The sequence below is a fragment of the Eptesicus fuscus genome, chromosome 13, assembly GCF_027574615.1.
Source record: "Eptesicus fuscus isolate TK198812 chromosome 13, DD_ASM_mEF_20220401, whole genome shotgun sequence".
In the NCBI taxonomy this organism is placed as follows: domain Eukaryota; kingdom Metazoa; phylum Chordata; class Mammalia; order Chiroptera; family Vespertilionidae; genus Eptesicus; species Eptesicus fuscus.
This window is the reverse complement of record NC_072485.1, coordinates 53,289,201-53,302,488: the sequence shown is the minus strand read 5'-3', so window position 1 is coordinate 53,302,488 and position 13,288 is coordinate 53,289,201. Positions and strand designations below refer to the sequence as shown.

The 13,288-nt window shown below is 45.0% G+C and overlaps 1 protein-coding gene across 1 annotated transcript in view; it reads left to right on the top strand.

Moving 5' to 3' along the window:
* The first annotated feature begins 410 nt into the window (after positions 1 to 410).
* SOX6 (SRY-box transcription factor 6) overlaps positions 411 to 13,288 on the top strand; it is a 557,752-nt gene continuing 544,874 nt past the window's right edge. Inside the window, exon 1 of the mRNA XM_054724743.1 lies at positions 411 to 782. The gene's annotated coding sequence lies outside the window, so the exon portion shown is untranslated. The remainder of the gene's footprint in view (positions 783 to 13,288) is intronic.

The following is a 13,288-nucleotide window of genomic DNA, read 5'->3' as shown; positions in this document are numbered from 1 at the left end:
CTTGTCACCGTTCCTCTCTGACCCGAGCCCTCCCTCGTCTTTGTCCCCTTCCCATTCCCTCCTAGTAAGTGGCTCCCCTCTCTCTCCCCAGGCGCTTTCCGCAGTCCCAACCTCCGCGCGCGCCGCTCTCTGCCCTTTCTCCTGCTCTCTCGCCTCTGCCTCCCGCTTTCCCCTCCTTCTCCTTCCCCCGTCCTCCCCCCCCCCGCTCCCTCCCTCCCAGCTTCCCTGCCTGGCTCGCCGCCTCCCTCGCCTCTTGTCTCATCTTGCCTGTGTTGTCTGGGAGGGGAGCCCTGCCTCCTCTCCCTCGCTCAGATCAATGCCCTGGCCACTCACTTTCTGATGTTGCACGACGGGAAATGCTTTGAATACTTACGACATGGCCGCTCACACTGATTGCCAAGATTGACAGCACTCACCATCGCCTTCACTTGTTTCAAGGGGGAAATCCCTAGTCCGCCCGCTTCGGCGCGCACCTCCCGGCACCCCAGCGGCAAACTTCTGCGGGTCAGCGCTCCCCCCGCGCCCCGGGGCGGGACACCCCCGCAGACTCAGAGTTAACGGGCTGCGCCGGCCTCGGCGTTGCGGGGGGTGGAGGGGTTCCGCTCCCTTGCTCCCGGGGTGGTGCTCATTGACCTAGCATCGACTCCCCTTCCTTAAGAGAAAAATTTTTTATTTTATTTTTATTTTATTTGTATCTCTCCCTTTTTCTTTAATGCCATTTACTCCCGAGGCGCAGCGCACAAGGAGCCCTCCCGTGCGGCACCGTCCTGGAGCCCGCCCAGGTAACCGGGACGGAGCGAGCGAGCGAGCGATCTGGAGAGCGAGGGCGGTAGAGCGAGAGCGCGCGCGGCCCGTTTGGGAGCTACCTGTTGGGGAGTCGGAGGGGGCAGGGGCAGGCACCCCGGGCCGGGCCGCCGTCTCTCCCCCCCCCCCCCTCTCCCCCTCCACCCGCGCCTTCCGCTCCTGCCCTTCCAGGCAGCCCCAGGGTTCGTTTTCCGAAGCGGGGACTCCGGGGCTGGGGCCGGACAGGCGGAGGGACGAGAGCGGAGCGCGCGGAGCCCTGCGAGGGAGCGAGCGGGTGGCCGGGAGGCGCGCAGCCCGGGCGGGTTTCCGAGCGGGGCTGGGGAGGGGAGCGGAGCGGGGGGAGGAGCGGCGGGAGGAGGGCGCTCCGCGGGCCGACGCCGAGGGGGAGTCGAGCTGAGAAAGGGGCCCGAGCGGCTGCCCAGGATGCATCCCCCTCTGGGAGAGTTGTGCCTGGTTCCGGAGGCGGTGACAGATCTGCGTGGCGGGTTTCTGGGTTTTCTTGCCGGCACCCCCCCCCCCCCCCCCCGTCCCCCTCAAGTCCCAAAATCCACTCCGGGGAAACACATGTGGTAGCTGTAGATCACGGTGCGTAGGACACTAAGGCCAAAAGAGCAGGCGAGAGAGAGAGACGACGCAACCTTTGACAACAGAAAGCTGTTATCGCCATCCCAAGTATTCGTCCGGAAATCTGTCCGCCCTCTCGGCCCACCTTATTCCTTCTCCTCCACTTCCCCGTGTAGCTATTCTAACCCACATGACTGGGGGTGATAGGAAAAAGAAGTCAGGTGGCTTAGAGAATGAATTGTTAAGTCTCCATGAACTTTGAGGTAGGTATCTCATTGAAGTTTGCGCAAGTGTGTGATGTAAGAAGCTTGTGCCTGCGTGTGTAGCGCTCTCTCTCTCTCTCTCTCTCTCTCTCTCTCTCTCTCTCTCTCTCTCTCTCTCGCTCAGCTTCTGCGTGTGTGCTCGGCGAGGGTTCAGATGGGACCGCTGGGGGGGTAATGCCTTTTGTTCCCACAAGAGGGCAGCATCCCGAGGGCTTTGTGAGCGCCGTATCTCGTTATCGCGGCAGGCTTGGGTTTAAGAGAAAAGTTATACCAAAACTTTCAAATTGATATCACATCTTATTCCGTGATATTAAAAACAGAAAGAGGGGGGGAGGAAGACAAGTGAAGAAAGAAGAGAGAGAGAGAAAAAAAAAGAGGAAAGCAGGCCACCAGCCTACCTCGGGAGAGTCACACCAAGACTAGGGGGAGGGCTGTTTTAATTGTGGGTTTGGCCGGCTGACGACTGGAGTGCCCTCCTCGGCTGTCTTAGTTGTAGCCGGAGGTCATGTAAATCGACCTTAAAAGAATGCATAAGCCATAAATTAAAATAAACCTTCACCCAAGGGCTGATCCATAAGTAGACAATATCCAACCTGGACAAAACGAGCTTTCCTTACGAGCCGACCTAAACCGCATCCCCCCCAAAGAATAGAGGCTAAATGCAAAGTAAGTTTCCCAGCGAATATTTTGTTTTCTTGAAAAGTGTTGGGTTGGTTCGCCGTGTGCCTGGACTGCGATGCCGCCGTTTCCCCGGAGCGCTTCAGCGTCAGCCAGGCTCGGGGTGCGGGAGGTGGGGGGGGGGGGGGGAGGACCCACTGGGTTTCTGGGCTCCTTAGCGCTAACCCCCACCCCACCCCCATTTTGGTTTGGAAACTTGGGCTCTGTGTGGGCTCGACGCTGGCGGAGGGCGGGCGGGAGTCTGAGGCTCTCGGCCGCGCGCTCCCCTGCGGGGTGCCGTTTCCCGGGAGGAGGGCGCCCAGAAAACCCGGGTCGCTAGAAAACCCACGCGCTTCCTCCGTCCACGCTCCCCCCCTCCCCGCCGCTGCTCCGCCGCAACTTTCCCGGGACCCCGCGCGAGTTGCCTCCGGTTCCCGCGCCGCTCTCTCTCCCTTCCCGTCCCCTCCCCTTATTTTTTTTTGGACTTGGCTTTTTTAGGGTCGCTTTGGGATAAACAAGCCGAATTCCAAGCCCATCCGAAACCCAAGTGCTCATCGGTGGTCCCTCTTTGCCGGGGACCCTAGGGCAGGGGTGCCGGGCCCGGCGGGGGCGAGGGGGGGGGGCGGCGTGTGTGAGCGGCTGCCCAACCCTGCGGGGCGCGGGCTCGGCCTGGGGATCCCCGGGCTCCCCCCGCACACAGTCGCCGGCCCTTCTCGGTCCGGTGCTCTCCCACTCCGCGTCCCCGAGCCCGGCCCCGGCGCCCTGCGTCCTTCTCGGCGCCCTGCCCGGGGCCCGCCGGCCGCCGCCGCCGCCGCCGCACGCTCCGCTCCGCAGACCCCCGAGATCTGCCGCTCTGGGGCTCGGCCCAGGCCCGGGGGTTGGTGCTGCCACCCGCCCGAGCCGGGCTGCTCTCGGGGGAGCCGCGTTTCCCTGTCTCCCTTGGAGGGCCGGCGCGGGAAAGGCAGGGGCTCGTGCAAAGTCGGCCGGGGCTGTGCTCGGGCGCCAGGAGGAGCGCCTGCGGCTGCGGAGGACAGATGAGCTCCCTTTTCTCCTGGACTGTGTCCCTGGCGCTCCGAGGAGCTTTAAGATAAAAAAAAACCAAAAAACAAAAACACAACACAGAGCATTGGTGTGTTCCGAGCAGATAAAAGGTGGCTGTCGCCGGCGTGTTTTGAGTGTTATTTAAGTTCTCTGAGGCGGACCAAGTTGGGAGACGTGTGTTTGCACGGATTGTCGGAGGGGCTGCACGGAGGCCCCGGGGCGCTGCCGGCGGGGCTGCGCGGTGGGCGAGGCGGGTCGTCCCCCGGCTGCTGCTGGGTGCGTGACCTCCTCCGGGGGGCCGTGCTCCAAGTTTCGGTCTCGAGGCGGCCCGAAGCCATCGCTCCGGAGAACGGGGCTGGGCTCTGGGCCTCCCTCCGACCGCCCTGTCAGTGGGGCACTGGGATGACGTCCCCCCCGTCCCGGGCGCTTGACCCCGGCGCGCACTGCGGTGGGGCCCGCCCTCCTCCCCGGCGGGGCGGCCCGGCCCACAGCCCCGCGGAGTCCGGGCTGCGAGAGCGGCCCTGCTCCCCCGCCTCCCCAGGGTCCCCTCTCTCCTGCCCTTTATAGTCACATGCCCGAGCCCCGGGTCCCGAGGAGCACAGCAGGCGCAGCCCCGCCCAGTCTATTTCTAGGAGGGAGGGTTTGGTGAATAATAATAATAATAATAATAAAAAAGGTCAAGTGGCTGGGTCCGCGCGCGCTGGTCCATGGCGAGGGGGGGGACTGGACGGACACCTGGCAAGGACCTCCCCGCCGGTCCCCCTCCACCCTGGCGGGCCCTCCCCCCCACGGCTGGCCTCCTCAGGCCACATTCCTTCGCTAAGTGCGAGAGGCTGTGGGAAAAGCAATCCCCGAGCCGGCTGAGGGCCGGCGAAGCTGATCCCGCGATGGCATTTTGTTTTGCACAGTTGCTTGGGTTGACGTTTCCTCATAAGGTAAGGTGTCACTGGACAGTCGGCTGCCCAAATGCCACATGTATAATTAGCTTGCGCACTCAGCACCTCGTCCCCGAGGCCCAAGGCCCGCAGGCACGGGCTTGGCCGGCCTGGCCCGCTCAGCTGCGTCCTGGGCTGCAGGATTTCCGAAGGAGAAGGGTGCCACCGGCCAGGACAGCCCTGGGAGGCCCCTGCACCCCGGGGGGACGGTGACAGCCTAGCCCTGTCGTGGATTGATCTCTCTCCACGTTCCTGTTCCTCAGCTCTCTGTATTTATTTATTTATTTTTTTCGGTTGAGGGGGAACTACTGGCGAGAGGGGTAAACCAGCGGCAGGGTGCAGACTGAATGAGGAAAGGGGGTGCCGTGTGGCTCGGTTGTGTAAATCTGGCAGTGTACCGACTCTTGCACACGCCGCCCATGGAGGGGGGCTGTTAAGTGTCCCTCTGGGCTCCAACCCACCAGGGCTAGTCCAGGCTTGGCGTTGTGTCCCGGCTTGGGTAGGGGCTTCAGGCTTCTCCTTTGGAGTGCTCACCTGTCTCTGTGCTCCCTCCCACCCCCACCCCAGAGGTCACCCAGCAAATTGGTGTCTGTGTCCTGATTGCAGCTACTGTCCCCCCTCCCCCACCCCCTCAGGGCCTAGCCGCTCGGGGCTGCTAGTGTTCACTGAGGGGGAGCCTGGTAAGATCTGCTGCCTCTCCTTGTCTCGCTCTGGTTCAGCTGGGCTTCTTCGGGGCAGTGCCCTGTCCTCTCTGTTTGTACCCAGATTGGTGCTTGAGAGTCCCACCTGGCTTCTCAGCCCCATCCTCAGGTCAGCTTTTGCATGCACTCGGGGCGGAAGCCGGATTTCTGCAGCCATGAACATGACTTTCCCTCTATCTGTGCAGTCACGGTGGAAGCCAACACTCAGCATTGGGCACTTTCATCAGGCTCCTTCCTCCCCTGATACCTTCTAGAAGATTCTCTTTATTTTAAAACAAAAAAGCAAACATCCTAAACACATCCATAAGTTTAGTGGGATAGGGCTAGCTTTGCTATGGCTGCAAGAGTGTAACCTTTCAGGTGGGAAGTGGGGACATGGTTTTCCTTAGTTGCATTTGATTTTTTATTGAACCAATGTAATATTTCATGTTTTGTAATAGGGGAAAAGTTATGACTGATTTTTTAATACTCTACCAGACCATGAATGTATGAGCTACATACTTTTGAGAGTATCTTTTCGAATACACATATGTGAGCACATGAGCAGTAGGCCTAATGGCATGTAGGTTTTTTTCTCCTACACTTTTGAAAACCTCATAACTCAAGACAGATTGTCCTTATCCTAAAACAACAAGAACAACAACCAACCAAAAAAAAAAAAAATCCTTCAGACTCTGAAAGCATGCAAGTGTGCACCACACTTATTAGATCTAGTTCATTACCAAAGGCAGTGAGTAACCAGGATAGGTCATTAATTCCCTAAGCAAACTGACATCCTCTGCTGCTTTTCTCAGGTACTAATAACACCCCCTTTCTCCTTTGCTCTCCCACCATATCCCCTCACATATAGTAGCAAAATAAGATTTTTTTTTTTATTGTTCGTCCTATGTAATGCTATTCTTAGTGGTTTTTTTTTTGGAAGTAATCAGAAGGAACTTTCTCTTGGTATATATGTTTTTAAATGCAAAATTTATGAGTTTGTTATTATGGCGCATGATACAAATTGCTATAATAGTATAATATGTAACTATAACACTCGAAACATTATACTATAAAGAAAAATAAATGTAAATATTAATTAATAAGACACTATCTCTATACCTTAAGCTGATTCTATACTGGATTCAGTAACAATAACTGGAATAAATGACATTCAGTAGGAATATTATAGTCTGTTGGATGTTTTTTCATTAGTAGCAGAAAGCGACAGATATTTTCCTTAGTAAGGGAAAAGCATATGTTTAAAATATGACTATATCTGGCAAGTTCTTCTTTTAAAGCTTTAAAATACTATTTTCAAAACATAAATGATCAATTTTGGTGGCATTATGTCTGTTTCTATTTGACTTTTAAAAAGGAATTATTGAATTATTGGTTACTGATAAAATTGCTACACATATCCATCTTCTATTGAAGAAATTAGTGATGTTTTAAATAATTCTTTTTCTATTAGCACAATAGGTACTGGAATAAATGAATTTTCTTTTAATACATTGGCATTAAGCCTTACTTTTAATATTTTCTATACTTTTCAGTTATGTTATTTATCTCTAAGTTTGAAAGAATTCTCTTGTTAGTCAAAGAATTCATATATACTTTTTAAATATTTACAAACAGCATTCTCTAAAAGTATAGTACAGTACAACTGAAATTTTGGTTGATATAAGAGCTGTTTGTTTAAATATAGTTTAGGGGTGCATATATATCAATTGATGTTTTTGAAGTCAAGTGAAACATTCCATCAAGCTAATGTGTCTGAGAGTACCATATCAGGCACAGACAGGTACTAGAAATGATAAAACACAGATAACATACAGCAAGATGATTTGCAGATGGGACGTATTATCTGCTGTCATGAGGTTAGATGGGTCATATTACTGGTTTTTAAAAAAACTAATCTAGGTTATTTCAGAATTATCAAGTTATGTAGGTATATGAGATTTAATGAAAACAGATTTTATTATAGAAACTTGCTAAAATATGAATATTGCTTTTTAGAGGAGGAAATAGACTATTTTTGCATTTGGATTGCTTCTTGTTTAAGAAATTTGGCTCTCCCCTATTATTTTTTTTCCTAACAAGGAAAACAATGCATTGAACATTTTATGTCTTTATTCTAACTCCACATTTTCTGCTGATTATACTCTGACTCTCAACATACTCAAGTAAAAAAAAAAGAAAAAAGCTGCCATACCACTATAGTCTATGAAAAGCAATTTTATTAGATGTAAGCACAGTTTAAATGTATAGCTTATCGTTTTCACACGAAGTCCTTCAACTGTGATTTGAAAACGAATTGTTTTGGTAAGAATTATATCAGAAACTTTCATCATTCTCTCATTACATATTCATTACTCATTTATAGGAAAAGTGTTTTTATTTTCCTTGTTCTGTGGAAGAGGGTAAAAGCTTTTCAGTGAATTACTTTGTTTAGGCATTTAGTCAAACTGGAAAGAGTTTTAAACGTGTGGTATGATTTTTGGTAGAGCTTTTCAAATTTTAAATACCCATTGTTATAATTTGGATAAAAATATCAATTAAAGACTGTGCATGGAGGTTGTAAGATGGGGGCATATAATTTAAATCACTACGGACTCTCTCACCTCCACAAAAAGGATGCTGCGCTGTTTTTCCTCAAATCTGTGGTAGTCTCAAAAAGAGAACATGAAACCTTAAAACCTCAGAGAAACAGTATCGATTCAATTCTGAACTGCAAATCCTTCATATCATTGCTCAAAATATCCAACTTTTCACCAATATTAGCCATTCTTTTTATAGTGACACCATGCTTAGTAAAAAACTTCTAAGCACTGAGGTCAGGTGTTGAGATTGGATTCTAGTTTATTTTTTATGAATCAGATAAAGATTTCTGTGCATGAGACCATATGTGAAGATGAGAGAACAAGAACATTTCCATATCAAAGGCCATATATCTGAGGCTGCACGGTAATTAAAATGCAGTGGTTTGGACTCTGTGCACTAGCACTTAAACAGAGCATCGCCGGGACCTTGTGCATCATGCAGGCGGTTGCCTCTTGCATACTTCTTGAAATACACTTATAATTTTGTACAAACATTTATGCCAGTCCACACTTTTCTGTGGATAATTTGTATTTCATCCAAACCATTCAAAGTAGAAGTTATTTTTTGAGCTACCCCCTCATTATGGCTTTTGTGCATCAACTATTTTTATTCTAGTTGTTTGTATTTCCTTTTACCAGAATGATGGCTTGTTTATATTCAGATTCTCTTCTTGCTCCTCTAAGACCCCTTATATGTCACTCATATTTCACTATTCACTCAAAAAAAACTTGCAATTTTAGGAAAGATGTGAATTATTTTCTGAGGTTAATTGTAGATGCTGTAATCTATTATAAACTAATAAACTACATTTAAAATACCAACCGCCCAGTTATTTCTACTTTATAATGCTAATATATTTAGTCATCCTCACTAACTTGCACAGTACATAATATTGGAAAATTTTTCTTTTTTACAATGCTTCAAGAACTCTGAAATATCCTTCCTTATCTTTTAATGGCATAAAGAATGTGTAGTGGCATTCTCTTTCTTACTATTTCAAGTGAAAATCAATTATTTGAAATGATAGAAATCTTTATCTGAAGAGTCATCTCTGCATTTATAGGGAGATGCTTGATTCTTATAAAGAACTGGTTAGCATCTTAACCTGTAGTTATTTAAGATAGAATAGTGAAATAAAATCTAATAATTGGTAGTTCAATGTTGTGTATGTTTTAGAAAATTTTGCATTTTTGGTAACTAACTTGAATTTGCTGCTCTGTAATTTTCTATTTCTGTATTTGTGCTCTATCTGTGAACATTCTGGTCTGGTGGCAAGGACTTCACTGGTATATTTTATTTATCAAGCTCTCCTGGTCTATAAAGCTTTTAAAACGTTTCTCTGGATGGAAGCACCATGTATTGAAGAAGCCTAATGTGATATAATGGAATTCTTTAAGAGTTTTTGTGTTTTTAAACTGTTTTGGACCAAAATTACTTAAGTATATTGATTCAATGCATGCTGTTCAGTGATGACATATGCATAATAAATATAAGGTAAATTCAAAGTACAAAATATGATACGCTTCTATGCAAACATTCTATATTCTCTGATTCCAACTTCTTCTTGATCTCTTTCTTCTCTGAAAATCTCACAAGATAACCTTTGAAGTGATCTATTATCCTTGCTACTTTAATAATTTGTTGTTTCTAGTCACCTTAAAGAGACTAATTGAAATAGTCTATTTTGAATATATCCATTCAAATGCAAAGTGGAATTTTAGTGCTATTTGTGATTTTGACTTTACTGAGCACAATCTCTTTGCTTCTTTGAAAAGCAGTTCTTTAAAATCAGACAAAGAAAAATAAAGATGCTTTATAGTATGTGAAAAAAAGAAAATGCAACAGATATATAAAAAATGATGAGCATAGGTTTCAAATGGAACTCATTCTGAGGCATGGTTGCAAATATTTCATTTTATACTTCACAAACAGGTCATTGGGTAATGTGATTGAGCCTTACTAAGTTCTAGGCAACCTGAAGGGCATTTTTGAAGCCATAGTCTTTATTTGTTAAGAATTTTCTCTTGCCCTATCCGGTTTGGCTCAGTGGATAGAGCATCACCCTGCGGACTGAAGGGTCCTGAGTTCGATTCCGTTCAAGGGCACATGCCCAGGTTGCAGGCTCTATTCCCAATAGGGGGTGTGCAGGAGGCAGCCAATCAATGATTCTCTCTCATCGTTGATGTTTCTATCTCTCTCTCCCTCTCCCTTCCTCTCTGAAATTAATAAAAAAAATTAAGAAAAAAAAAGAATTTTCTCTTCTACTGAAGATTTTTAATATATGGTAGGTGGGGGAATTTAGGCCCAGTTGTCATTCTTTTCCTGTTGTACCAAACAGGTCATTGGTATAACTGGAGAAGAATGCTCCTAACGAAGAGAGAATAGTTCTTTGTTCTTTACTGGGAAAAATATCAAAGGGCAGGAATGCTGTTATTTTCTTATAAATCATCTCTAGCTATTTCCATGAGGAATGAACCTTCTCTGTAGAAGTTAGCCACCCCATTCACCCCCCCCCCAATATATTCTTGGTGTAATCCATTTCTTCATCTCTAAAATGGGAGTTATAATAATATCTACACAATAGGGTTTAGGATTAAATGAAATAAATGAATGGAAAACACTGAGCTCAGGGCTTGTCATAAAATAAATATTTAATACACGTTATCTATTAAAGTTGAAGTGATACCATACTTAGAATTGGAAAGATCTGGATTTTCATTTTAGCTTCACTACATATTTGCAAATTATGTAATCTGCTTTTTCCCCCTCTTATATGAAATATAGACAGCAATACATGTTCCTTCCTTTCTTTCCAAGAAAGGAGAATTCATTACTAGTCTGGCAGACTTGGGATGAAGTAGTGACTAAATGTAGGGTTTGGATATCCAGCTCTCAAATATGAGAAAATTCCAATTCAAAGAATTAGAAGAGATTTGAAAGGTCATTTCATCTGTCATCCTCTATCCTCCAAGCATGTACTAATCACTCTGTCTTCATTCTAGTCAGTTAAGAAGCTCTCTTAACTGAAAGCCAGCAAAGAAGGAGATTTTATAATCTTCCTTGGTTATAGGTTTCAATGATTAGCACTGGGAAGTTCTTTGTGCCAAATATACGCATCTTAATCTGTTTTCTAGAAAAATATATTCTTTATTTGAATGATAGACCTACATGTGAGAAAACCAAAATTAAATGTTCAATTTTTACTTCTTGAATCTTTCCTTTGAAATCTTATTTCCTAAATTAGTTTTGTGATCTTGAAAAATTTATGTAATTTCTTTAAGTCTCAATTTCCTAATTTTTAGAATAGGGATTGTAATAGAATTTATCAGGTAGGGTTATTGAGTAAATTAAGCTTGAATATACTATATATAGAAGTGTGTAGCCCAGCTGGTGTGGCTCAGTAGTTGAGCGTCAACCTAGGAACCAGGAGGTCATGGTTCGATTTCCTGTCAGGGCACATGCACAGATTGCAGGCTCAATCCCCAGTGTGGGGCATGTAGGAGGCAGTCGAACAACGATTCTTATCATTGATGCTTCTCTCTCTCTCTCCTTTCCTTTCTGAAATAAATAAAAATATCTTAAAAAATAAGAAGTGTGTGGAACAGTTCTGGACAATTGTGTTAGGTTTAATTGATAGCAGTTATGTGATCAGTAGTAGACCCTTGGCTTAAAAAGGGCCCTTAATTCTCTAAGTTTTATAGAACTCACTTTTCAGAGTCCTTTCATATTCATTGCCTCATTCAATAAAAGGTATGCAGGGTAGATAACCTTGCCAGTCATACCGTCTAACTTCCTACTTGATATAAATAAATGTTTCATTTGGATTTTGCTTCAGGATATTATTCACTACAAACAAAGCTTGTATGTCATAAATTAGGGCTGGCTTTTTTTGGTCCCCTTTTTTTTTCCAGTCTCTTCTGTATAATGTCAGTTCTCATTTACTTTATCTTCATACTTATTTCCAGAGCCAAACCAATCCTGCATTTCCCATATACCAATGTAAATGACTAATACCATGCCAATCAGAAGTGTTAAATGTCAGTTATATATGTCTGTGATTGATAATTTAAAAATATTGAATTATTACATAATAGGTGTGGCTAGTTGATAGGCAACAATCTTTCAAAATATAGGTTAACGATCCTTAGCAGTGAAAAGATGGGGACCACTTGACGACATGATGTCAAAGGTGAAAATACATGGTCCTAGTCCGGAGATATGAATATGGCTAATCCTATGCAGTGAGCTGGTTGCTGTAATGGAGATAAGTATAAAAGCAGAAGTACCTGTGTCAAGGAAAGCTAGTAAGAGGTTGCCTTTCAGCCATGACTTAAAAGATGATTAGGAATAGGCTGCTTGAGGTAACATCCTGAAAAGCTCTGGACTTGGGGGAAACATTTGATAGTATTATAGACTGTTCGGTAGGCCTGACATGGAAATGTCTCATATTTGTGTCTTTGTGACTCCCAAAAGGCCGTGTCTATCATGACAGTGATGTGGCTATAGGTTAGCAGCTTAACACTTTTCTTTCTTGGCTCAGGTTTGTGGTCAGGGACATGGTGAGTCATTTTAAGGTACAGGAGAATTTTTCAAATTATTGCTTTCCTTCAAATATGTCAAGTATGAAAATTAAAATAAGTTGCTTCTTAATATATGAACTGATGAGCAGGACTATGAGTTAATAAAAGTTTATATCTTGCATTGTAAAGAACTTCCCCTCCCCCGGCCCCCCCGCAACTTGAATTGGCATCAAGCATAGGAGCTGAGTGTTATTTCTGAGTTTCTCTTATCTGTTACAAGTCTTTAGGTGCCTCACATTTATAATTACGTTTTTCCTTCAGTAAAGTTGGCATATCCCATAACTTCTTTTTTATTGGGGGATAACATGAAAATAAATTAACCCTCAGAGTAATTCAGGCTTTTTGGAAGAAATACACATTACTATATAATGGTATGATAATGAAACAATAGCAGCAACAACCCCTCTCTACCCTTTTTAACTTTCGAATAGGGATGCTAAATCTTTGCTTTTAGTTTTGTAATCTGGTATAGCATGTTTTCTAATGAGTTTTCAAATGCTTTTTTTTTCTCTGCGCTCACAAGCCTTCTTTTCTAATTTTGGTTTGGAAGTTTTCTGGTGTTTAATAATTGGTCTCTCCAAATTAAACACCCTTTTTATGTTTTGCAGCGTGTATGACTTTGTGACATAATCATTTTCTGAAAAGGGCTTGGTGGTGCTATAGGTTGGAGAAATTTTAGCCCTAGGTTCCAATGGCCTTAACCTACTGTTTTCCTTACCACTGTTGTGGGTGCGGGAGACTCGCAGTGTTGATAGTGCTGTGAAAAATATGATGAAATCGCTCCATTAAAAAGAAAGGCTGTGGAGCTGAGTAAAGGAGGGGGGGAAAGGAAAGATGAGCGTTCTATAAAACAGTTTAGAAACATCCCTCAGCCACATTAAATTAGTTATGATGCTTTAAAGGATATTTTCCTTTAGAACTTACAGTTGAGTTCTTTAATAAGAAGCAAAAGCTCAAGGAAAATAAAAAAAAATGGAAAAAGTATAGCAACTGAACAAAGTTGAACTAACTTGGAATATAGCATATTAGTTAACTGAGTTTCAGGAACATTTTTTACTCTTGAATCTGAAGATACAAATATACACTGGAGGAAAACTGGACTATTTTAAAATTTCTTAGCTGTAATCCTTTCCAACTATAAAGATGCATATTGAAAATAA